This window comes from Ahaetulla prasina, chromosome 4, assembly GCF_028640845.1.
Source record: "Ahaetulla prasina isolate Xishuangbanna chromosome 4, ASM2864084v1, whole genome shotgun sequence".
Classification (NCBI taxonomy): Eukaryota; Metazoa; Chordata; class Lepidosauria; order Squamata; family Colubridae; genus Ahaetulla; species Ahaetulla prasina.
Window position 1 is genome coordinate 37,820,781 of NC_080542.1, and position 26,519 is coordinate 37,847,299.

The 26,519-nt window shown below is 41.1% G+C and overlaps 1 protein-coding gene across 1 annotated transcript in view; it reads left to right on the top strand.

Moving 5' to 3' along the window:
• The window catches only part of SKAP1 (src kinase associated phosphoprotein 1), a 566,058-nt gene that overhangs the window by 388,627 nt on the left and 150,912 nt on the right, over nucleotides 1–26,519 (top strand). The gene's annotated exons all lie outside the window — the stretch shown is intronic.

The window sequence follows — 26,519 nt, forward strand, 5'->3', positions numbered from 1 at the left end:
TGGATTTCTGCAGTATCATCAAAACTCGCAGCAATTCTTAAGTTCTGCCTTTCCTTAATATTTCTATACAGCCAGAGACTGGAGAAAGCAGCCTCCTTCTCTCATGACCATACATCTGAGACATTGTGAATTAGGAATAATAATAGCAATCTGCCCACCAGAATCACTCTGATTGGAATGATGGTCTGACTTTTTAGTCAGACCAACACAGATATTAAGGAAAGAGTCACTCTCAGCTAAGAGTAAACCTGCTGCTCACTGAAATAAATATTTTTCCTTTGTTCCCTCCCCACCACGGCTGTTTATATAGCACAACATAAGTTTATTTATTTTCTTTCTGATATATGATACAATTGAAATATTTTACAAGAAGAGTTCTCCACTCCTCTGAATACAACAAAATACCTTATGCCACCAGACTTGAAATCCTGGGCTTAGAAAATTTAGTACTCCACCTTCGACATGATCTGAGTTTAACTCATAGAATCATCTATTGCAATGTCCTTCCTGTCGAAGATTACTTCAGCTTCAATTGCAACAATACACGAGCACACAATAGATTTAAGTTTAATGTTAACCACTCCAATCTTGATTGCAGAAAATATGACTTCAGTAACAAAGTTGCTAATACTTGGAATACACTACCTGACTCTGTGGTCTCTTCCCAAAATCCCCAAAGCTTTAACCAAAAACTGTCTACAATTGACCTCACCCCATTCCTAAGAGGTCTGTAAGGGGCGTGCATAAAAGCACAAGCATGTCTACCGTTCCTGTCCTATTGTTTCCTTTCATTATATCCAAAACGGAGCATGCACAAGATGGCGGTGTGGTGAATCGGGGCAGAGGCTGGTGGTCTGTTCCTGGAGAGGTTGGGCCGAGGAGGGGGCTTCTTTTCCAGCATGGCCCCTGTACCTCGCTGAGGAACATCTTGTCATCCCAATGAGGGTTGTCTTGCCCTCAAGGACGGTCGGGTCGACAGAAACGGAGGCATGGAAGCAAGCGGCGGCCCCTGGGCGTGGCTTCCAGGTGCGGTGGGCCTGATTGGGGTGGTGGCTGGCCGCTGGCGGCTTTCCCGGTGTTTCCTGGTGTTTCCTGGCGCTTTCTGTTCGCGGCTGCAGTGGCGTGTGGCGGCTGACGGAGGCGGCGTGGACGACCGATGGTGGCGGTGGTGAGGCCGTCTGGGGCAGCGGAGGTGATGGAGGGGCCGAGGACGTGCTGAGGCGGTGAGCCGGGATGGCGAAGATCAGTGAATTAGGCCTTTGAGGAGGACTGGGGGCCTGTGGGCCTGAAGGGGGAGCGGCTGCCGATATTTCTTCCTGATCATTTCGGCCTGTCTCGGCCTGTTTATACTGGCATGTTTGTTTTGCCAGTGAGGGCCGGGCAGCTGGGGTGCTTGGGGAGCCGGCGGTTCTCGCCCCTGGAGAGCCAACAGAGCCCACAGTCGTGGCGGAAGGCGCTTGGGCCTTGGTGCCTTAATCAAGTTAACAACGATTAAAACAACTTTGGAGACTTTTGGAGCCCTGCTGGGTATCCAGCGGAGCCCCTCGAGCCTTGGGGCTCTTGTTGTCGGGGGTTGTTATGCTAAGGGGACGGTGGTTGCCTTTAAACATCTATGATGCCGGCAGCGATACCCTGATGGGGATGGCAAAGACGGCAATGGCGATGGTGACTGTCTCCCTTCCCCCCAAGGGGGCTCTATGGTTTCTGGGGGGCTCCGCTGGGGTCCTTGAGTGGCGGCTGGATGCCAGGGCGGTGACGACGGCGATGGCAAGGCTATCGTGGAAGACGTCCCGCGGCGGCGACGGTCACTGCTCTTTTCTCCCTTTTGATGGAACCTCCATGAGAACCTGGGTGGTGGACCATCTTAGTTCCACCCAGGATTATGCTATTTAAACCATGCACTTTTTAAGACCTCCTCGTTTTCCAGCTGGAGGTTTCTGCCCAATGACTGTCGTTTGAGACCTCGACAAACCAGGATACCACCATTCTCTTCAATCTCTGATGACTTTTTCACATAATCAGCTTCTTGCACTGCGAGATGCCCCCCTCTCGCGGGTGTGGCCCTCCTCTTTATCAAGGCCCTACCTCGATGACGGATTTTGGAATCCCAAGAGGTGGCATGCTTCTAAGAGAGGGTTAAGGAGGTTTTTAAATTCATTTTTTTGTAAACTTTTATCCAATTCAAATAAGGGGTTAGGGGGTGGGGGGTGGGGGAGCATGCCCACAGGGGATTAGGCTAGTCCCTTCTACGGTTCACGATCTGGAGGTTTGTAAATTGGAGGTCTTAGAGGAGGTTAAGGCTCGACCATGTATGGGCACTTCCATCTGCACGGTTCAAGGGAGGGGCAGGTATGGCGGAAGCAGGGGCTCGTATCAGGTTCGGGGAGTGCGTTCTCGCTGTTTGAAAGCGATACCGCACTCCGGGCCCCTCGGCTTCACTCGGGTCCCGAGTGGTTATATCCCCCGGAACCTGGACCTTCGGTTGATGTTATGTAATGCCAGGTTCGTCATGAATAAGGCCCCCCTCATATTCGATCTTATTCAAGAGGGGGGAGCGGACCTAATGGGCATTACGGAGACCTGGCTGGGCACAGAGGGGGGGTTCCCCTCACTGAGATGTGCCCGCCGGGTTTCCATGCGTTTCATCAGCCGAGGGCCCAGGGTAGGGGTGGGGGGGTAGCGGTTGTTATTAACGAGAGTCTGGCTCCGAGGGAGGTCGCTGTCCCGCAGATAGACGGTTGTGAAACCCCTTCATGAGGTGGGGCCGGGGGTGCAGGTGGGCTTGCTGATCACGTACCTGGCTCCTTGCTACGTGACGGCAGCCCTGCCCGAGCTGCTGGAGATGATAGCCGGGATGGCAGTTGAGACCCCCAGGCTTATGGTCATGGGGGATTTCAACTTGCCGTCGGCGGGCGATTCGTCAATGGCAGCTCGGGAGTTCATGGCTTCCATAACGGCCTTGGACCTGACCCAGGTAGTTGCAGTCCCCACCCACGTCGGGGGTAATACTCTGGACTTGATTTTCGTCTCAGGACAGTGGCTAAATGATCTGGAGTTAGGGGAATTAATATCTCAACCCTTGTCATGGTCAGATCATTTACTCCTTCAGCTAGACTTTCGGACCGCTGCACCTCACCGCAGGGAGACGGAACCGGTTCAATGGTTCCGTCCCAGGCGCCTGATGGACCCTGAGAGGTTTCTGATGGAGCTTGGGCCATTTCCGAGGGAGTTAGCCCACGGCTCGGCTGAGGAGCTGGCGGCCGCCTGGGATGAGGCAGCTGCTGGCGCCTTAGACCGCGTCATGCCTTTGCGGCTTCTGACCCGGCGACGAACTCGACCAGCTCCTTGGTATAACGAGGAGCTGAGAGAGATGAAGCGCCGGAAAAGAAGCCTAGAGAGCGCCTGGAGGTCCAGCCGCTCCGAACCAGACCGAACACTAGTGAGGTCATATATTCAGATCTACCTAGTGGCGATCAGGGCGGCGAAACATAACTATTTCTCCGCACTCATCGCATCGGCAGATAATCGCCCAGCCACCTTGTTTAGGGTGACCCGCTCCCTGCTCACGCAGGAGGCTTGGGAGGACCCCTTACAGGGATGCGCTGAGGATTTTGTTCAGTATCTGTCTGATAAAATTGCTCAGATTCGGGATGGCCTGGACACTGATTTGATAGATTCAGGTGGGATGGTGGAGGCGAGTTTTGAGAATGTTACCTGGGCTGAGTTCGATCCTGTGACTCCTGAGGACATGGACAGGTTGTTGGGTAGGTTGAACTCCACCACATGTTTATTGGACCCGTGTCCCTCCTGGATGGTGCTGGCCACTCGGGAGGTTACACGAGGCTGGCTCCAGGAAGTTACCAATGCTTCTTTGTTGGAGGGTGTTTTCCCCGCCGCTTTGAAAGAGGCGGTGGTGAGGCCCCTCCTCAAGAAGCCCTCCCTGGACCCAGCTGTGTTAGCGAACTATCGTCCAGTCTCCAACCTTCGCTTCTTAGTGAAGGTTGTTGAGAGTGTGGTGGCATATCAGCTTCCTCAGCACCTGGAGGAATCTGTCTATCTGGACCCGTTCCAGTCCGGTTTCAGACCTGGTTACAGCACCGAGATGGCTTTGGTCGCATTGGTGGATGACCTCTGGAGAGCCCGGGACAGGGGTTGTTCCTCTGTCCTGGTTCTTTTAGATCTCTCGGCGGCTTTTGATACCATCGACCATGGTATCCTGCTGCGACAGTTGGAGGGATTGGGGGTGGGAGGCACCGTTTATCGGTGGTTCTCCTCCTATCTCTCTGACCGCTCGCAGACGGTGTTGGCAGGGGGGCAGAGATTGACCCCGAGGCGCCTCACTTGTGGGGTGCCTCAGGGGTCTGTTCTCTCGCCTCTCCTGTTCAACATCTACATGAAGCCGCTGGGTGAGGTTATCCGTGGTTTCGGGGTGGATTATCATCTGTATGCTGATGATACGCAGCTGTACATTTCCACCCCGAACCACCCCAATGAAGCTGTTGAGGTGATGGGCCGGTGTCTTGAGGCCGTGCGGGTCTGGATGGGGAGGAACAGGCTCCGACTCAACCCTTCCAAGACAGAGTGGCTGTGGGTACCGGCGTCCCAGTACAGTCAGCTTACGCCATCGCTGACTGTGGGGGAGGAAGTACTGACCCCAGGAGGAGTGCGCAACTTAGGCGCCCTCCTGGACCCAGCTGTTTTAGCGAACTATCGTCCAGTCTCCAACCTTCGCTTCTTAGCGAAGGTTGTTGAGAGTGTGGTGGCATATCAGCTTCCTCAGCACCTGGAGGAATCTGTCTATCTGGACCCGTTCCAGTCCGGTTTCAGACCCGGTTACAGCACCGAGATGGCTTTTGTCGCATTGGTGGATGACCTCTGGAGAGCCCGGGACAGGGGTTGTTCCTCTGTCCTGGTTCTTTTAGATCTCTCGGTGGCTTTTGATACCATCGACCATGGTATCCTGCTGCGACGGTTGGAGGGATTGGGGGTGGGAGGCACCGTTTATTGGTGGTTCTCCTCCTATCTCTCTGACCGCTCGCAGACGGTGTTGGCAGGGGGGCAGAGATTGACCCCGAGGCGCCTCACTTGTGGGGTGCCTCAGGGGTCTGTTCTCTCGCCTCTCCTGTTCAACATCTACATGAAGCTGCTGGGTGAGGTTATCCGTGGTTTCGGGGTGGATTATCATCTGTATGCTGATAATACGCAGCTGTACATTTCCACCCCGAACCACCCCAATGAAGCTGTTGAGGTGATGGGCCGGTGTCTTGAGGCCGTGCGGGTCTGGATGGGGAGGAACAGGCTCCGACTCAACCCTTCCAAGACAGAGTGGCTGTGGGTACCGGCGTCCCGGTACAGTCAGCTTACACCATCGCTGACTGTGGGGGAGGAAGTACTGACCCCCAGGGAGGGAGTGCGCAACTTAGGCGTCCTCCTGGACGATCGGCTGTCCTTAGAGGATCATTTGACAGCCGTCGCCAGGGGAGCATTTTATCAGGTCCACCTGATCTGCCAGTTGCACCCCTTCCTTGACCGGGACGCCTTACGCACGGTCACTCACGCCCTCGTCACTTCCCGCCTGGACTATTGCAATGCTCTCTACATGGGTCTCCCCTTGAAGAGCACCCGGAGGCTCCAGATAGTCCAGAATGCGGCCGCGCGGGTGATAGAGGGAACACCGCGTTGCTCCCATATAACACCCATCCTGCGCGGCCTACACTGGCTACCGGTAGTCTTCCGGGTGCAATTCAAGGTCTTGGTTACCACCTTTAAAGCGCTCCATGGCTTAGGACCGGGATACCTTCGAGACCGCCTTCTGCCGCTGATTGCCTCCCAACGACCTGTGCGCTCCCACAGAGTGGGCCTCCTCAGGGTGCCGTCGACCAAACAATGTAGGTTGGCGGCCCCCAGGGGGAGGGCCTTCTCTGTGGCGGCACCAGCCCTGTGGAACGAGCTTCCTCCGGGATTACGACAACTCCCCGACCTCCGGACCTTCAGACGTGAACTGAAGACTCTATTATTTTAACGCGCTGGACTAGCCTAAGAATAAAATGTTTTAGCAAATTTTAATGGGGTTTTTACTGGTTTTTACTGTTTTAGTGATCAGGCCATGATAATATTTAGTTTTAACTGGGTTTTAATGCTTATTTATTATATTGTTTTAATATGCCTGTGAACCGTCCTGAGTCCTACGGGAGATGGTGCGGTATATAAGTATGATAAATAAATAAATAAATAAATAAATAATATAGTTATTACATACTTATGCTTATATATCTGCCTATATATTGTATAGTTATTTCATGCTTATGCTTATATATACTGTAGTGACAAAATAATTAAATAAAAATAAAAATATGTGTTTAACAGTGTCTGTCTAATTAGAATGACTTTGGAGCTTTGTAAGGGCTGTTGAATCAGATCAGAATGGCTGCAGCTTTTCATTCAGTCTTATTTTATTTGCTTGTTTGTTAACTTTATTTGCCGCCCATATTGTTTCAAAGTGATTCTTTTATATAAATGAAAATCTAAGCTAAAGTACTTAATTTTATCCCATGGCATCTGCAGGAAGAGCTGAAAGAGGCAAGCTGACTGTTATATCGACTGATTCGAGCTCCATCCCTTTGTATGTTTCAACAGTGATCATAGTACTGCAAATGCCACTTTGCTTTTTTTAACCCCCACTTTCAGAGATATGACTGAATCAGGTGTATCCAGGAGCAGAGCCGTAGTCATTGCTTTAAAAGCAAATAACTGGAATGTTTTTCAGAAGATCGTACAATATTTCCTCCATATTTAAAGCTGAATAGTCAAATATTAGAATAGAATAGAATAGAATAGAAACGACGCTATAGAGCACTGCACACCAGAACAACTAGACACAAGAACAGTTTTTTCCCGAAGGCCATCACTCTGCTAAACAAATAATTCCCTCAACACTGTCAGACTATTTACTGAATCTGCACTACTATTAATCGTTTCATAGTTCCCATCACCAATCTCTTTCTACTTATGACTGTATGACTATAACTTGTTGCTGGCAATCCTTATGATTTATATTGATATATTGATCATCAATTGTGTTGTAAATGTTGTACCTTGATGAACGTATCTTTTCTTTTATGTACACTGAGAGCATATGCACCAAGACAAATTCCTTGTGTGTCCAATCACACTTGGCCAATAAATTCTATTCTATTCTATTCTATTCTATTCTATTCTATTCTATTCTATTCTATTCTATTCTATATTAAGTCTCTTAAAGGTATAGTTTATAAAGTACAATATTTGGCTTCACATCATGTGCTGTTAAAACCAGTAGATAGTCCAGGCAGGAAACCAAGACCCTGAGTACTTATGTTATATTTATTGTAAGGTTACAGTAAAAGAATCTTACAAATCTGAAAGCATATTCTCCCTTCCCTTTCTTCACTTTCCAGGAAATGATGGGGTGGTGGTGTCCCTTTTGATATCCTTTCTCTACCCCCATCCCCCCCCCTTTTTTGTGATCAGATTTCTTATACTGTTGTCTAGGTTGAGGCTCTTCCTCTATCTCTCAAGGTTATTCTCAAGCCTATTTCATCATGATACTGTATGTGAAACCAGAATTTGAAAAGTGAGTTGCAGATACCGTTAAATTAATGGAAACTGAATATATTTATGCTGATATAAATGAAAGAGGCGGTGGTGAGACCCCTCCTCAAGAAGCCTTCCCTGGACCCAGCTATTTTGGGTAATTATCATCCTGTCTCCAACCTTCGCTTCGTTGCGAAGGTTGTAGAGAGTGCTGTGGCGCGGCAGCTACCCCAATACCTGGATGAAGCTGTCTATCTAGACCCGTTCCAGTCCGGCTTCTGACCCGGATACAGCACGGAGACAGCTTTGGTCGCGTTGGTGGATGATCTCTGGAGGGCCAGAGACAGGGGTTATTCCTCTGCCCTGGTTTTGTTAGATTTCTCAGTGGCTTTTGATACCATCGACCATGGTATCTTGCTGCGCCGGTTGGGGGGATTGGGAGTGGGAGGCACCGTTTATCAGTGGTTCTCCTCCTATCTCTCTGACCGGTCACAGACGGTGTTGACAGGGGGGCAGAGGTCGGCCGCGAGGCGCCTTACTTGTGGGGTGCCGCAGGGGTCGATTCTCTCGCCCCTCCTGTTCAACATCTATATGAAGCCGCTGGGTGAGATCATCAGTGGCTTTGAGGTGAGATACCAGCTGTACGCTGATGACACTCAGCTGTACTTTTCCACCCCGGGCCACCCCAACGAAGCTGTTGAAGTGCTGTCCCGGTGTCTGGAAGCCGTACAGGTCTGGATGGGGAGGAACAGGCTCAAGCTCAATCCCTCCAAGACGGAGTGTCTATGGATGCCAGCACCCCAATACAGTCAGCTAGCAGCCGCAGCTGACTGTTGGGGACGAGTTAGTGGCCCCTAGGGAAAGGGTGCGCAAGTTGGGTGTTCTCCTGGATGAACGGCTGTCGTTTGAAGATCATTTGACGGCCGTCTCCAGGAGGGCTTTTTACCAGGTTCGCCTGCTTCGCCAGTTGCGCCCCTTCCTTGATCGGGATGCCTTATGCACAGTCATTCATGCTCTTGTTACCTCTCGCTTGGATTATTGCAATGCTCTCTACATGGGGCTCCCCTTGAAGTGCACTCGGAGGCTTCAGTTAGTCCAGAATGCAGCTGCGCGGGTGATAGAGGGAGCTCCACGTAGCTCCCATGTAACATCACTCCTGCGCAGACTGCACTGGCTGCCTGTGGTCTTTCGTGTGCACTTTAAGGTTTTGGTTACTACCTTTAAAGCGCTCCATGGCTTAGGGCCTGGGTACTTACGGGACCGCCTACTGTTACCTCATGCCTCCCACCGACCCGTACGCTCACACAGAGAGGGACTTCTCAGGGTGCCGTCCGCCAAACAATGTCAGCTGGCAGCCCCCAGGGGAAGATCCTTCTCTGTGGGGGCTCCTACCCTCTGGAACAAACTTCCCCCGGTTTACGCCAAAGGACCTTCGGACCTTTCGCCGTGAATTTAAAATGTATTTATTTACTCGCGCGGGGCTGGCCTAAGTTTTTGTCATATTTTAAATTCTAAATTTTATATTTCTAAATTTTATATGAATTTTAACAGGTTTTTAGATTTTAAATGTTTTAAAGTTTCGGCCAACTGTATAATAATTTTTTTAATTTTGTTCTCAATTGTATATTGTTTGTGTTTTTTATTCTGGCTGTACACCGCCCTGAGTCCTTCGGGAGAAGGGCAGTATAGAAATCTAATAAATAATAATAATAATAATAATAATAATAATAATAATAATAATAATAATAATAAGAAGAAGAAGAAGAAGAAGAAGAAGAAGAAGAAGAAGAAGAAGAAGAAGAAGAAGAAGAAGAAGAAGAAGAAGAAGAAGAAGAAGAAGAAGAAGAAGAAGAAGAAGAAGAAGAAGAAGAAGAAGAAGAAATTATTCCAGGATTAGTCAATTTAAGATGAGTTTTTAAAAAAGCTTGAATAGTTGTTGAAATAATGCTGATAATGAATAAGGGAATTTCTGGTATAATTTTCTCCTACGCTGTGGTAGAGGACTGGAATCTCAGCATTAACAATAACAATAACAATAACAATAACAGAGTTGGAAGGGACCTTGGAGGCCTTCTAGTCCAATCCCCTGCCCAGGCAGGAAAACCTACACCATCTCAGACAGATGGTTATCCAACATCATCTTAAAAATTTCCAAAGTTGGGGCATTTACAACTTCTGCAGGCAAGTTGTTCCACTTATTAACTGTTCTAACTGTCAGGAAATTTCTCCTTAGTTCTAAGTTGCTTCTTTCCTTGACCAGTTTCCACCCATTGCTTCTTGTTCTACCCTCAGGTGCTTTGGAGAACAGCCCGACTCCCTCTTCTTTGTGGGAACCCCTGAGATATTGGAACACTGCTATCATGTCTCCCTTAGTCCTTCTTTTTATTAAACTAGACATACCCAGTTCCTGCAACTGTTCTTCATATGTTTTAGCCTCCAGTCCCCTACTCATCTTTGTTGCTCTTCTCTGCACCCTTTCTAGAGCCTCAGCATCTTTTTTACATTGTGGCGACCAAAACTGAATGCAGTATTCCAAGTGTGGCCTTCCAAGGCATTATGGAGTGGTATTAACACTTCACATGATCTTGATTCTATCCCTCTGGTTTTTTTTTTTGTTGTTTTTTTTGGGGGTTTTTTTGCATTTATATCCTGCCCTTCTCCGAAGACTCAGGGCGGCTTACACTATGTCAAGCAATAGTCTTCATCCATTTGTATACTATATACAAAGTCAACTTATTGCCCCCCACAATCTGGGTCCTCATTTTACCTACCTTATAAAGGATGGAAGGCTGAGTCAACCTTGGGCCTGGTGGGACTTGAACCTGCAATATTGCAAGCAATTGCTGTTAATAATAGCCTGTTGCGCCACCAGAGGCCCCTGCAGCCCAGAACTGTGTTGGCTTTTTTAGCAGCTGCTGCACACTGCTGGCTCATATCTAAATGGTTGTCCACTAGGACTCCAAGATCCCTCTCACAGTTACTATTATTGAGCAAGGTACCACATATACAGTACCTGTGCATTTTGGGGTTTTTGCCTAAATGTAGAACCTTACTTTTTTCACTGTTGAATTTCATTTTGTTAGATAGCGCCCAATGTTCAAGTCTGTCAAGATCCTTCTGTAACTTGAGCCTATCTTCTGGAGTGTTGGCTATTCCTGCCAGCTTGGTGTCATCTGCAAATTTGATGAGTTCCCCATCTATCCCCTTGTCCAAGTCATTGATGAAGATGTTGAAGAGTATGGGCCTAAAACAGAGCTTTGGGGTACTCCACTGCATACTTCCCTCCATGTGGATGTAATTCCATTGAATTACAATTGAATATCAACTGTGGTTCATGCAAGAATTTTTATTGTTGTTGTTTAAACCAACCAAATGCAGGATTAGGCTGGATTGGGATTTTGATGTGGAAGGAAGAAGGTTTTTGAACTACCCTGCTCTAATTTTGATTAGTATTTCTCTCATGCCTACTATTTCTCATGGAAGAAAAATGTTGCTTAATTTAGCTGTTTTGGAAGCCAGTCCAAGTCAGTCATCCATCTGCAGTAAGGAATATTAATACTAATTTTAATGGGATATTAAATGTGTTCAGAGACCTGTCTGTTATTAAAAGTACTGATATGCTATTTCACTAGCTTCATCCTTTTACTGTCAAGGTTTTGAAAGCAAGTTGAGTAATAGTATAGTTAGCACTGGGTCAAGGAGTATGTCAGATAAACAGCAAAATCAATAAATACCTAAGAAATAATTTATATTATTAACCACTCATAGTAACAGATTGTGGCAAGAAGGGATGTACTGCGAATGAGTTGTGCCCCTGTTTATCTGCAAATAAAATTCCACTGATAAATCCATTGATTTAAAAAAAATGACACTATATGGGAAGATGTAAGTAATGCACTAGAATAATATGAACATGTTTGGGTAAATCTGGGCTTTGGCTGCATACTGGCCCAGATATGCCAAAAACTACTGGTATTATTCTTGCCTGTAGCAGGGACCCTATAGATGGCACAGACAAATAAGGTTAGTAACCTACTGTATCCTTTCTCAGTTTTAGAAAAATGTCTACATGAAAGACTCAATTGAACAAAGCCATAATGGGAGGTAGAGGTTAATATCTATGAGCTCATTTAATGACAAAATTGATTTATGAAAGTATAAATTGGAGTGTAAGAGATAACGAGCATAAATTAACAACTAAAATGAATGAAAGAAAAATAATGACTATAGAAATTATCTTGGAGAAAGAATGTGGCAGTTAGAAATACTCCTTTTTTAAATTTTCTTTGACATAAGAAGAAGGGAGGAGACATTCCAGATGTTGTTTCTATAGTCTACATCAATAAAGTAGAGCTCAATATTTTATCTCCTGACTGGCCAACCTTGAATGTTTTCCAGATAGATACTCCATGAGCCTGAAATACAGAAAAAAGGATTAATTGGTAATTTATAAAGTAAATGATGGATTTATATATGAAAACAAAAGTGTAGTTTAATTATAAATGAAAGGGTTAATTTCCCAAAATGTGAATTAGTGCCATATGCTGGGAAAGGTACCAGAATTATGATTTACATCAGTATTCGCAAAATATTGTGCAACTTTATATTGGGGAGGGAATGTATAGATCATATTTTTCTCTTCAGCAAGTCCTTGAAAATACATAAATGTGAGAAATAAAATATATATTACATTTATTGACTTAGGGGAAGTATATGTTAAAATGAATAAGTTAAATTTATTGAATGTTCCACGTACAATTGAGTTGGAGAGAGATTACAGAATGTGATTAAGAATATAACAGATATACTCCTTTTCATTCTTTTTTATGGTAATAAAAATAATTAAATATAACAAAGGTGAGAATAAATATAAAAAATAAAAAGAAGAAAGTGTAATATTCCTTTAGATAAAAATATAAGGAATGCTTGTGAGGATCTTAGACTTGGGTTGGTTGAAATTATTAATGTGTATGAACTTTGGTATGCAGATGATGTTGTATTGATGACTGAGACCCTGAATGATTTGCAAAAAGTAAGATATTATTAGATATCTTTATTAGATAGATTACATGATGTATTGAGAAATATAGAACTGAAAATGGAACAAAGTATATATCTGAGCAACTGCAAGTTTTATATAAATAGCATTAAATCATAGCAAGCAAACTCATTTCAGAATCTTGGTGGAATATTTACTAAATATGAGAAAAATATGAAAAATGCAAATCCTGATAGAAAAGGTTACCAGAGATACCAACAGTTATTTTAACCTTGATCAAATAAACCAACTTTGTATTCCATCCTTTCATTTTTAACATTCTTGATTTTTGTCCCTTGAAATAATGTTGATTTCTTTTTATATTCTCTTTGTCTCTTCTCATAAAATTGTTCAAGCTTTTAAAAATCCTTTTTAATTACACCCAGAAACTAACTATAATCAGTGTAGCTAATGAACTGGAAGTTCCAGACAACTGTACTGAAATGTTTCCCTAACCATTTATGCAGGCACTTTCTGCATCAGTTGCAATTCTCAAGTGGTCTTCACTGGTCTGATGGGATCAGCTTTTGTCAACTCTCTCTGCTTATCCTATAAAATCTGGTAGGATAAGCATGTTCCAAATCCTATCAACTAAATAATTGCATCTAGGACTCTGACAATAAGTCTTCTATGCCACTATGGCATTCTCCCCTCCCCACCTCAAAGATACAGTTATCACTGACTATTCCTATTTTGGGAGAATGTTCTTTATATATATATATATTCCCAATATATTGATATTACTATTATTTCATTATTTTATTTATTGTGATGTTTTTAATAATCTGTACGTCAATGACTTGACTCATTTTTGATCAGGTGACCTTATAAATTGAATACATCTTCATGATCATCATTATCATCCATCATTATCTAATTTGATTCAAGTAATGAATGCTCTCCCAATTAAATATGGGTGTGTATAAGAACATGCTTTATGCATGTTATGCATGTTAAGGAAGTGAGAGCTGGTATATTAGGAAAAACATGAAAATAGTTAAACACAAAAGTGATAAATTAAAAATCATGCTGGATAAAATGCAATGAGGGTCAAGAATATATATGTCAAAATGGTGCAGACTGAACTAAAAAATGAATGAATGCCGTGAAAGAAATATCTTCAGACAGTTTAATAATGAAGATTGAATTATAGAACAAATGAAGTAAGAGTAAAGGGACTGGAAGGAAGGAGAAGACTGAGAATAATATGGATAGTGAAACATGAAAAAATCCTGGGGGGGGGGGAGATTCTTTTTAAAAAGAATTTAAGACAATGCATAAAGAAGTGTAAAAACATGGTAGATACAAGAATGGAACAAATATAGTTGCAAGAATAAATATGGAAAGGTATAATAAATACTGTAGCATTGCTACAATTTTAGCTAGTTTATCTTATCTCTTATCTCCTATCTTATCTCTTATTCTTTTGCCTGTTATATCTTTTTCTATGTTTTGCATAGTGCTGCTTACCCCAAAAAGGAATAGCATGAGGAATACGTGCGTAGGTATGTTGATGTTACAAAGAAATAGATTTCTTTCCTTTGGGATATACCATCAGCTAATTCCAAACAAATGTGACATTAAGAAAAAGGTCTTCCGGTAAAGATGAATTCCCATCAAACCTGCTCATATATCAGAAAGTAATGCTTCTAATTCAGTGAGTCTAAAACTTTCCAGAGTAGAGTGTTAAACACAAATTCAGTTGCTATGGAAAAGCTGTTTTTAATGTATTTTGTTTTTTCACAGTTAAAAGCAAAGAAAGCTATTTCCAAACTTCGTTAATATTTTCTGTCTTCTTACAAGGTTTATTGAGATTCAGCTCTGTGAAAAGAAGTATAAATATTTATATTCCTATCCATGACTCAGTGAAGAGGTGAGGTCAGATACAGGCATCTTTCATGTTCTTTGCAGTGCTCAGCATATCCCTTGAGGAGGGACAGAATAGAGTCAATATGTCTTAAATGGAAGAGGTCACTTAAGACATATGTCTGGAAAGACCAGGCCAGATGACACATATGTATCTTTATGTTACCAATGTTTCTAAGTGACAAATGGCATATTGCTAGTTGTGCCTTTTAACTTTGCCTTTGACCAATCTTGTCCTCATCTTGAACTTTGGTCTTCTTTCATGTCCAATAAGAATTAATTACAATAAATTAAACAGTATAAAATGATTGGGATGGGAGAAGAAATAAACTAAATGTAAAAGGTTCTGAATCAATAGGTGTCACTCTGGAAAACTATAAAGAGAGTACAAAGATTGAAACTGAATTTTGGAACTTGTCTTCACTGGTGTGAGGCTTCTAGTGAAATATTGAACAGCAAATCCAAATCTAGAAATCTGGATTTGGCCTGAACAATAACTAGGGAGTGAAGGGAATGTGCAGTTTGCTATATGAAAATATAGATCTCTTTCTAGGACGTTTCTTCCTTTGTCAACTTCTCCCATGCCCTTTGATGATATCCTGTTTCCAGCTACAAGGGTGGAGATGGGTCCAGGCTGGAAACAACAGAGGCAATAGGGAAGGAATCATAAGGAATTAACAAAAGACTACATGCAAACTTCAGAATGAGTATAATGTAGCTAGGTGGTCAGAAATCTCACAAATATTGCATGCATATTTGAAATTCGCTTCATGAATTCTTCCTGACATCATTTTGAAAGGTGAGATATTTTCCACAATCAAAATGTAATTATATCTATCTCTGCACCCTGAGTCAGTTTTTAAAGCCTAGAGGAGAAATGTCTCAACTCAAAACTCAATTGTCATAGTAGGCTTGAAAAGCATTTTTCCTTCACATATGTATATTTGGAAGATTTCTGATAGGTCTTTCTGTCAATTTTCTAAGTGGCTGGGTTTTCCTAATCATTCTGCTAGAAGTATATTAGTCTCAACTGTGGAAGCTTATTTGAAAATTGGGATCTAATTGTATGAACAATGGATGAGACCAAAGTGGCCAAAATTAGAATCCTAAAAATTCCAACTGTTCAAGTTTCACTATGATTATATTTGTACAAGCAATGTGGTGGGATCATTTTGTGGTAGAGATTAAGGTATATGTAAAGAAAGTCTATGAGTATGGCAGGTGAGGTCATAAAATATAGCCATAATCCACTGAAGTCTGACAAGGTGCTTCAACTAGGATTGGTAATGATGAAGCACAAAGCATTTCAAGGAAGTGAAATACAGATTCTTCAAGGAAAAACATGAACTGGAATAACAGATGCTCAATAAACATGATTATTAGAGTCTCTTTAAGCATATATCTTTAGAATGCATCCTCCCCAAGTTGTATTGTGGGGTAGTGTGTTCCTGAGAGGAAGAAGTGAAGAATTCCAGGAATGTAGGCCAAAAATATATATTCTCAAAAAAATCCCACAAAGCCTGAAGGTCAACCCAGCTGCACAGATAAAACTAACAAGAATCTATATTGCTCAGTAGTAATATAGAAATATGCTGAATACAAATAATTGGAATATGCTGCCAGGAGAAGGCGATATAGTATTCCTGTATTTTTATCAAGAAAAATAAATGGACAAAAAATATAAATTGTTTAATGTGATTGATATTGAGACCCTCAACACTCAACATGCTACCAAAGAAGAGCAGAGAAATTTTTAGCGTATTAATTAGATTTCATGGATATCCCTTTAATATGACAATTATCCAAGTGTATGGTCCAACCATTGATACAGAAGAAGAGGAGATTTTTTATAATCAAATTCAATTTGAAACTGAGAGAACATGCGAGCAAGGTTTGTTGCTTATAATTGGAGACTGGAATCCCAAACTTAAAAATCTTAAAGAGGAAAATACCAAAATAAGCTGTGGGAATTATTAAGAAGAGATAAGACAAAGAAAGGAATTTAACAAAAAAAAATTCAGAGACCTGTGACAAAAAACAGCATTACAAAAGCTTATAAGTACATTAAAGAGTAAAATAGATACAGAAAAAGAAGGAAAGTTTTCCAAAAGATCTCTGAACTCAGAAAGAGGTTCCAAACTTGATAAAACATTTCAAAACAGATTATCTCCAGATTGGCAAAGCTCCAGTTGAGACAAGGCTGTATACTCCCCCCTTGTATATGCAGCCTATATGCAGTATATTCAGTATATTGAAGGAAGCTGAATTAGAAGAATAGTGTAATTTTTAAAATGGAGGAAGGAAATGGATAACTTAAAATTTTAAACATGCTAATGTTTTTGGCGGGAGGGAGGAAGAGTAGTACGTTAGCAAGAGTGTTTTGTGTGCAGTTATGTGAGATTTGTAGCCATGTTTGCCTAGTCTGGCTGAAAATCTTTTTGGCTGTTGTTGTTGTTGTTGTTGTTTTTTCTGAGAAGATTGCTCAATTGCCTGAGGAATGAGCCTAGAAGGTGGATGTAGAAATCAGAAGCCCTAACTGGGAGCAAGGGCCTGGTCCAGGTTACTCTATATAATGCTTCTCTTTGCCTCTCTTTTATGGAGCTACTGATTTACTAAATTTACTTACAAGGAGCCTCCAATTGGTAGGCTCTTTGTAATATCTGTATTATGTACGGACTTAAATTAGAAGTCAAGAATACTGTATGAATGAGCAAGCATCACAATGCATAGGACTGAAATATAAGATTCCTAAACAATGCAATGAGAGTTGAGAGGATGTGAGTCAATCCATAATAAAAAATTACTGATGGAAATTTGGAAGAGTCTCTTCTGTTTTAGGGGCATCCTATAATGTTCCTGGGTACCAACAATCCCAAATCTTGAACTTTCAGATGGTCCTAGCAAATGTTCAGCAAAAAAACATCCTTAAGTAAACCAGAGCATCAGTCGTGTCATTGCACAGCTTGCCCATATGTTATCATTTATACATCAACCCTCTTTGAATAATGGCCTAAGGCCAAGGCAAAGCCAGCTTTTGCTAAACATATATTTCAACAGAGTTTAAATAAACCCAGCAAGACGTGTGTCACGTGAACCGGTCTCTCCCATCCATCTGCTCCAAGCTGCCTGCAGAATGAAATGAATAAAGAGGTAGGGGGAAGGCTCTTTGAACCTGCCTCTCTCCTTTGGAAAATGAGCCAGTCTAATTTAACAATAAATGGTGACCAGTTTGAGAGTGCATATAACCAGTCTAGTGAAGATTGAGCAAAGTAAGTTGAGCTTAATGAAGTCCCATGTCTTCTGGACAGGAAAGGACGGGTGTTTTATAACTGTTTATCGGAGTTAATGGTAATAAATTCCTCACTTATGATGCATTAACTTTAATCTTTCATTATGAATGATATAGGGCTTGCCTTTTAACATAGTAAATCATGTTGCCCAATAACATGGTGTGTTCAACAGCTGACATAATGTTATGTTAGGAGAAAAGCAGAAGAAATGAAATATATACATCACTGGAGTAAAAAGCTTGAATCTCAGTATATTCATTGTCAATAAAGATTCATACCATCAGGGCAGATAGATCAGAGCAGAACTTTTTAAATACTATTTTGCATTAAATGTTAATATAAAATACAAATGAAAATAAAAACAACAAGGAAAAAAGGAAGAGGTTAAAAGGGAAGGGAAAAGAGTGAGGAACAGGGAAAGAAAAAAGGCAGGGATTGCAACTTTTTTAGGGAGAATAAATTACATAGCAAAATTATAATCTCAACTATTTACTTATAGAGAACCTATTTAATCATCAAAACTCATTATCAAATTTTAATCCAGAAGTGGTTTCCAGATGGAAAAACAAAACTAATTACATCCTTTCCCTTATTAAAACAGTTAACTTTGCCATCTCTGTCAATTCCATCATTTTTTCATTTTTTCAATCCATTCTTCCATTGACACTTCTTTCCATTTTTGTGCATATTAAATTCTTGCAGTATATAAAGCTCCAATTTTTTTCAGTTGTTTATCCATTAGTCCTAAAAACAAATTATGATTGTATATTTATTTTAAGAATCTTTTGAATTAAAAAATAAATCTGGCTTGAAACTTTTTTGCTTTAATCACAAGTCTGCCACATATGATTAAAAAGTACCTTCTTTATAATAACATTTCCAACAAACATTTGAAACACCCTGTATATCCCAAAGGTGCTTTTTTTCAAGAGGCAACTGGACTTTTGGTTTTTCTTTGAAGACGCTCAGTTTCTCATGAGCGAAATGTCTTCAAAGAAAAACAGAAAGTCCAGTTGCCTCTTGAAAAAAATTCCTTTGGACAACCATGACCTGGATGACTAAGAATCTCCACAGACAACACCCTGTATACATCTTTGACAATTTATCAGGCATTATGTACAATTTATAGGTTTTCTTTAAGGTTGCAATTCAATGTAACTTTCAGTCTTTTAGTCCAGCAGTCCTGAATCTTTCCGGCTTTGCAGCCTGGCGGTGGTGGTGGTGATGGATGGTTTAGCGCAAGCAGTACCTGCATACATGCACACACATCTCCACTTGCAGAAGTGGAGTGGCCATGCCCATGTAGTTAGGGACTTCTGTTCACATGTTTTTACACTGCTCAAGCATTGTATTATAATCAAACACTTTGAATCATACAATATTTATATATTCACATAGATTCAGTTTCAACAACATTTTGTAAAGTTTGAATGGATCAGACAGTTCAGAGCAGAACTTTTAAATTGGCGTTGCTAAGTCACTTGGTGGAAATTGTCAGAATCAGACACATTCTGTTTGAGTGTCCTGAGTGTTCTTTTTTTTTTTTTATTCCTTTCGTCTTCTTTCATTTTGTGTTGCAGGCTAGGTTCATTTATACATATCAAGCTAAACAAACAAAAACTGAAATATTAAAGTATACCACACTTTGAAATAAATCATGCTGGCTGGGAAATTCTAAATGTTGAAGTCCACATACGTTAAAGTTGCCGAGATTGAGAAACATTGCACTTGGCATTATAGGAAACTGCAGTCATCACTGAAACTTGACAGTCTGAAGGTTATTGTCCTTCCAGAAGGCATTGAATAACATGGTCACAACTGCAGTCAGAACTCACCAGAAAAGATCACTTTGATCCGACTTCTGACCCCAAAACTGTCATGGATTTTTCCCCAAATAAAAGAGCACAACATTGAAGAGAAATGGCCAAATGATCAAAGGAGCTGCTTTGAAAGAAAGAGAATCTGAATAATAGGAAAGCAGAGATCTATATATATTGGGATTGAGTGGCAAGAAATTGATTCATGGATACATTTTAAGCTGGGCGTGTGTGTGCGCCTGTGTGCCCTAGTCCCCTTCCTTCTCTTCGGCGGCGCTGCCCCAAACGGCCGCCCCAAACGGCCACTCAACCGGCCGGGAAGGGGGCCCCGACGGAGGAGAAGGCTTTCCTGAAGGTCGATCCCGAGCTAGTAGTCACCGTGCTGGGCGACCTGGAGCAGCTGCTCTTCAGCCAGATGCTCAGTGAGTCAGCCTGTCCCTTCCTTCCCGTGGGGGTCTGCCTTGCTGGTGAAGGTTATTGGGGCTTTTGAGCAAGGGAGGAGGAACGCGAGCACCGCCTTTCGCGCTGGCATTCCGGGATTTCCCTTTGTTTAGAGCTGGGAATCCTCCTTCCCCCTTTTGCACTCCCTCCCTCCCTCCCTCTCTCTCTCTCTCTCTCTCTCTCTCACACACACACACACACACACACACAGACTTCTAAAGTCGATTGGCACAATGCTAAGCAAACACAGCAGTGGGTCAAGGGTGAAGGGCTAGGAACCTGGCAGGTGAAAGGTTGAGCGACATGAAAGGCAAAGACCACAATTGTTTTAAGAAAGAAGCTTTAGCAGGAGGGGGATGGAGGGTGTTTTAAGTTTTGGCAAACAGCCAGGCCAACTGTATTGGAGAAGGTCACACAACTGGCCTTAACATTTTAGCTGCTGTCTTTTCCTCACACTTGGGTTTAATGATATTAGAGACCCTTATTGCCCTGCCAAAAAAAAAAGAGCCACCCCAACGTCTATGAAAATTAACCTTCTCTGCCAAGAGACACTGTGCAGGGTATTTTCACTATTGGTGTGCATACAGGCTTAGATTTGTGCTGGGTTCTTAGTGCTTAGAGCACTGACCTTCAGAGGCACCCTGGTCCCTTGGAAGCTAAAGGAGGACTCATTTTCATGCTTGCAGTTGTATTGTCAATTTCTGTGAGACAATGTTGTTGAAGTAACTCACTCACTCATTCATTCATTCATTCATTCCTTGTGTGTCCAATCACACTTAGCCAATAAAAATTCTATTCTATTCTATTCTATTCATTCATTCATTCATTTTATTTTGTCAAATACATATTAAATAATTATATAAATATAAGCATGAATTGAATACATAAAAGGAATACAACTAAAGGGAACATTAGGACAGGGACGGTAGGCACGCTGGTGCTCTTATGCACGCCTTACAGACCTCTTAGGAATGGGGGGAGGCCAATACTGGATAGTCTTTGGTTAAGGCTTTGGGGATTTTGGGAAGAGACCACAGAGTCAGGTAGCACATTCCAGGCATTAACAACTCTGTTACTGAAGTCACATTTTCTGCAATCTAGATTGAGAGGTTCACTTTAAGTTTGAATCTATTGTGTTCTCGTGTATTGTTGTGGTTGAAGCTGAAGTAGTCATTGATAGGAAGTACATTGTAGCAGATAATTTTATGAGCTATGCTCAGGTCATACCAAAGGCGTAGTTCTAAATTTTCTAAAGCTGGGAATCCTCCTTCCCCCTTTTGCACTCCCTCCCTCCCTCTCTCTCTCTCTCTCTCTCTCTCACACACACACACACACACACACACAGACTTCTAAAGTCGATTGGCACAATGCTAAGCAAACACAGCAGTGGGTCAAGGGTGAAGGGCTAGGAACCTGGCAGGTGAAAGGTTGAGCGACATGAAAGGCAAAGACCACAATTGTTTTAAGAAAGAAGCTTTAGCAGGAGGGGGATGGAGGGTGTTTTAAGTTTTGGCAAACAGCCAGGCCAACTGTATTGGAGAAGGCCACCCAACTGGCCTTAACTTTTTAGCTGCTGTCTTTTTCCTCACACTTGGGTTTAATGATATTAGAGACCCTTATTGCCCTGCCCAAAAAAAAAAAAAAAGAGCCACCCCAACGTCTATGAAAATTAACCTTCTCTGCCAAGAGACACTGTGCAGGGTATTTTCACTATTGGTGTGCATACAGGCTTAGATTTGTGCTGGGTTCTTAGTGCTTAGAGCACTGACCTTCAGAGGCACCCTGGTCCCTTGGAAGCTAAAGGAGGACTCATTTTCATGCTTGCAGTTGTATTGTCAATTTCTGTGAGACAATGTTGTTGAAGTAACTCACTCACTCATTCATTCATTCATTCATTCCTTGTGTGTCCAATCACACTTAGCCAATAAAAATTCTATTCTATTCTATTCTATTCATTCATTCATTCATTTTATTTTGTCAAATACATATTAAATAATTATATAAATATAAGCATGAATTGAATACATAAAAGGAATACAACTAAAGGGAACATTAGGACAGGGACGGTAGGCACGTTGGTGCTCTTATGCACGCCTTACAGACCTCTTAGGAATGGGGTGAGGTCAATACTAGATAGTCTTTGGTTAAGGCTTTGGGGATTTTGGGAAGAGACCACAGAGTCAGGTAGCACATTCAGGCATTAACAACTCTGTTACTGAAGTCACATTTTCTGCAATCTAGATTGGAGAGGTTCACTTTTAAGTTTGAATCTATTGTGTTCTCGTGTATTGTTGTGGTTGAAGCTGAAGTAGTCATTGATAGGAAGTACATTGTAGCAGATAATTTTATGAGCTATGCTCAGGTCATACCAAAGGCGGCGTAGTTCTAAATTTTCTAAAGCTGGGAATCCTCCTTCCCCCTTTTGCACTTTTATTGTTTTTCGTTCAAATAAATATTCATGTTATTTTACTTGGCTCTATCTTTATTTTTTACATTGACCAGTAGCTGCCTCATTTCCCACCCTCGGCTTATACTCGAGTCAATAGTTTTTCCCAGTTTTTTGTGGTAAAATTAGGTGCCTCGGCTTATATTCGGATCGGCTTATACTCGAGTATATACGGTAACTTTCAGTCTTTTAGTCCAGCAGTCCTGAATCTTTCCGGCTTTGCAGCCTGGCGGTGGTGGTGGTGATGGATGGTTTAGCGCAAGCAGTACCTGCATACATGCACACACATCTCCACTTGCAGAAGTAGAGTGGCCATGCCCATGTAGTTAGGGACTTCTGTTCACATGTTTTTACACTGCTCAAGCATTGTATTATAATCAAACACTTCGAATCATACAATATTTACATATTCACATAGATTCAGCTTCAACAACATTTTGTAAAGTTTGAATGGATCAGACAGATCAGAGCAGAACTTTTAAATTGACGTTGCTAAGTCACTTGGTGGAAATTGTCAGAATCAGACACATTCTGTTTGAGTGTCCTGAGTGTTCTTTTTTTTTTTTATTCCTTTCGTCTTCTTTCATTTTGTGTTGCAGGCTAGGTTCATTTATACATATCAAGCTAAACAAACAAAAACTGAAATATTAAAGTATACCACACTTTGAAATAAATCATGCTGGCTGGGAAATTCTAAATGTTGAAGTCCACACACGTTAAAGTTGCCGAGATTGAGAAACATTGCACTTGGCATTATAGGAAACTGCAGTCATCACTGAAACTTGACAGTCTGAAGGTTATTGTCCTTCCAGAAGGCATTGAATAACATGGTCACAACTGCAGTCAGAACTCACCAGAAAAGATCACTTTGATCCGACTTCTGACCCCAAAACTGTCATGGATTTTTCCCCAAATAAAAGAGCACAACATTGAAGAGAAATGGCCAAATGATCAAAGGAGCTGCTTTGAAAGAAAGAGAATCTGAATAATAGGAAAGCAGAGACCTATATATATTGGGATTGAGTGGCAAGAAATCTGAAGGAATTGATTCATGGATACATTTTAAGCAAGTGAGATAAATTCTTAACAAAAAGAAAATGTATTTAGAAAGTTAAGCTGCTAAGAATCTCATAGTTAAAGAGGATGGAATGTTGAGACAATCAAGTGTGCACACTTGATTAGAATGGAATATCTGTGGTTTCTCATCTGCTGCTTTCTAGATGATAGGATTAAAGGCTATTTTGGCAACAGAAACTCTTGGTAACTTTTAGTATGATTGAAAATATCCTTTTGCTCCCTTCTCTCTCCACAATTAAGCCTTGTGGATACTGCTTTACAGGGTTCTGTTCCTTGTCATTAGGCTATGTCCAGAAGGTGATACTAAAGAACAGTTTAACGTCTAGATACTATTCAGTGATGTCCCATAGGATTCCTTCTTTCCCCCATCCTGTTCAACATGTACATGAAACTACCAAGAAAAATCATCTAGAATTTTGTCGTGCAGTATCATCAGTACGTTGATGATACTGACTTAGTATGCAGTTCAAAGGAAGGAATTGGTATCCTTGAATGTTGCTTAAATTAGCTCAAATGGGCTCAATGAAAGAGAAAGCCGAAGTTAAATCCATACAACGCAAAGGTGCTATTGGTAAATTTTAAAAAAGCCTTCGAGATTAAAATTAAGCTTGTTTTTGTAGGATTTCATATCCCCTGAAAAAGGGGCTTTGTAGACTGGAAACATTTCTTAACCTTAACTGTTGCTAATGGCATTTATATCAAGGAATACTTTTACACCATCAAGTGCACAAGTTGTGTCCTTTTCTGAGTTAGTTAACATGCATCAATTATATCTCAACTACTGCAACACTAATTGCAACACTCTGTATATGAGCTTCTTTTGAAAAGTTGTAGTTGGTTCAAATTGTCCAATCAGGTTGCTAAGGTACATTAACTGACAGGACACAAATTATAGTTCTGAATTTAGCCATCATTTGGAGATGTGCGATCTTAGTTTTTTCAGTTGTTATTTAAAGACTAGAAATATAGAAAGTAATAATAACAATGGAATTATAATTTCATAATGCGAAATACAGGTAATCCTTGATTTATGACCACAACTGAGCCCAAAATTTATATTGCTATGTGAGACATTTGTTAAGGGATTTTGCGTCATTTTACAACTTTACTTGCCACAGTTATTAAGTAAACCACTGCAGTTGTTAAATTAGTCACACAATTATTAAATAAATCTGGCTTCCCTATTGACTTTGCTGGTCAGAAGGTCCCAAAAGGTCATAACGTGACCCTAAGACACAACAACTACTATAAATATGAATCAATTGCCAAGTGTCTGAATTTGAACACATGACCATGGGGATGCTGCAGTAGTCTTAAGTGTGATAAATGGTCAGGTCACTTTTTAAAAAAAATAATTTTTATTAAACACTGTCTTTAAAAATAATCACAAAAAATAATTACACACATATATAAAAAAACAAAACACGTCTAAACATAATTTTTATTAAACAATGTCTTTAAAAAAACAACACAAAAAATAATCATACACATATATAAAAAAACACGACTAATCATAACATATTGAACATTACATACTGTCAATAATAATTTTACAGTGTTCCGTATCAACATACATATTTTGCTTTTTAGTTCTCTATTCTGTCATTTCTATTTACTTCTCAATAGTAGTATAATCACATTACTCCAACGTATGTATATATATACATACATTATAATATTCATTGTTCTTATTTACACTTTTATATTCATATATATATATATATATATATATATATATATATATATATATATATATATATATATATATATATATATATATATATATATTTGTTTTCTGAGGTTTTCACGGGTATTTGTATATAGGTCTTTGGTTGCTCGGGTTTTCTCCCGTGTAAAATTGGAAGTGTCTTGGCGACATTTCGACAAAGTCTCATTCGTCATCTTCAGGCTTCAGCTTCGTGGTTCTGGGATCACACATTGCTCCCAGAAGCACGAAGCTGGAGCCTGAAGATGACGAAGGCTTCAGCTTCGTGCTTCTGGGACCGAATAACCAAAGACCTACATACAAACATCCACGAAAACCTCAGAAAACAGACACACACACACACACACACACACACACACATATATGACAAAAATAAATAAATAAAAAATAAAATATTATACTTACATCTCTTCATTTAATGTTGTTCAGTTATTCTAATTTAAGTTTCATCAGTATTAAGTTAAACATTTCCTGTTCTGGTTTCTATTTTCAAGCCAACTGTACCTTTTATTCCATGTTTCATAATAGTCCAAATCCTCCCTCTCTTTCAACTCCATAGTTATTTTATCCATCTCTGTACATTCTAGAATTTTCCTAATTACTGTTTCATCTGAGGGTACATTGTTTTGTTTCCATTTTTTGTGAATGTGATTCTTGTTGCAGTGAGTATGTGTAGTATAATGTATTGAAGGTTTTTGTTCATTTTCGAGTCCAGTATTCCTAATACAAACAGTTCAGGTTTCAAATCTATTTTTTTGCTTTGTAATTTCTTCCAACCATTTTTGAATTTTACACCAATAGTTCCTTATGATGGGGCATATCCACCACCTACGGTAGAATTTTCCGGGTTTATGGTTGCACCTCCAACAATTGGGTACTAAATTTGGATACATTATGGCCAATCTTGCTGGTGGCAAATTCTATCTATGAAACATTTTTATAGAGGTTTTCTTTGTAGGCAACTGCCGTTGTGAGTTTGTAATTCCTTTCCCATAGTTTGTCCCACTGTTTTAATTCTATGTTGTGGCCAAAATTCCTGGCCCAACTAATCATCATTTCTTTTACAACTTCTTCCTCCATTTTATATCTTAGTAAATGTCACTGTCACTTTTTCAATGCCATTGTAACTTCAAACAGTCCTAAATGAACTGTTGTAAGTCGAGGACTATTTGTACTACTTACCAGCTGCAAAAGAACAGAGGGTCTCTTTGGAAACTTGTGTGGATACATGACAGTTTATAAGAAG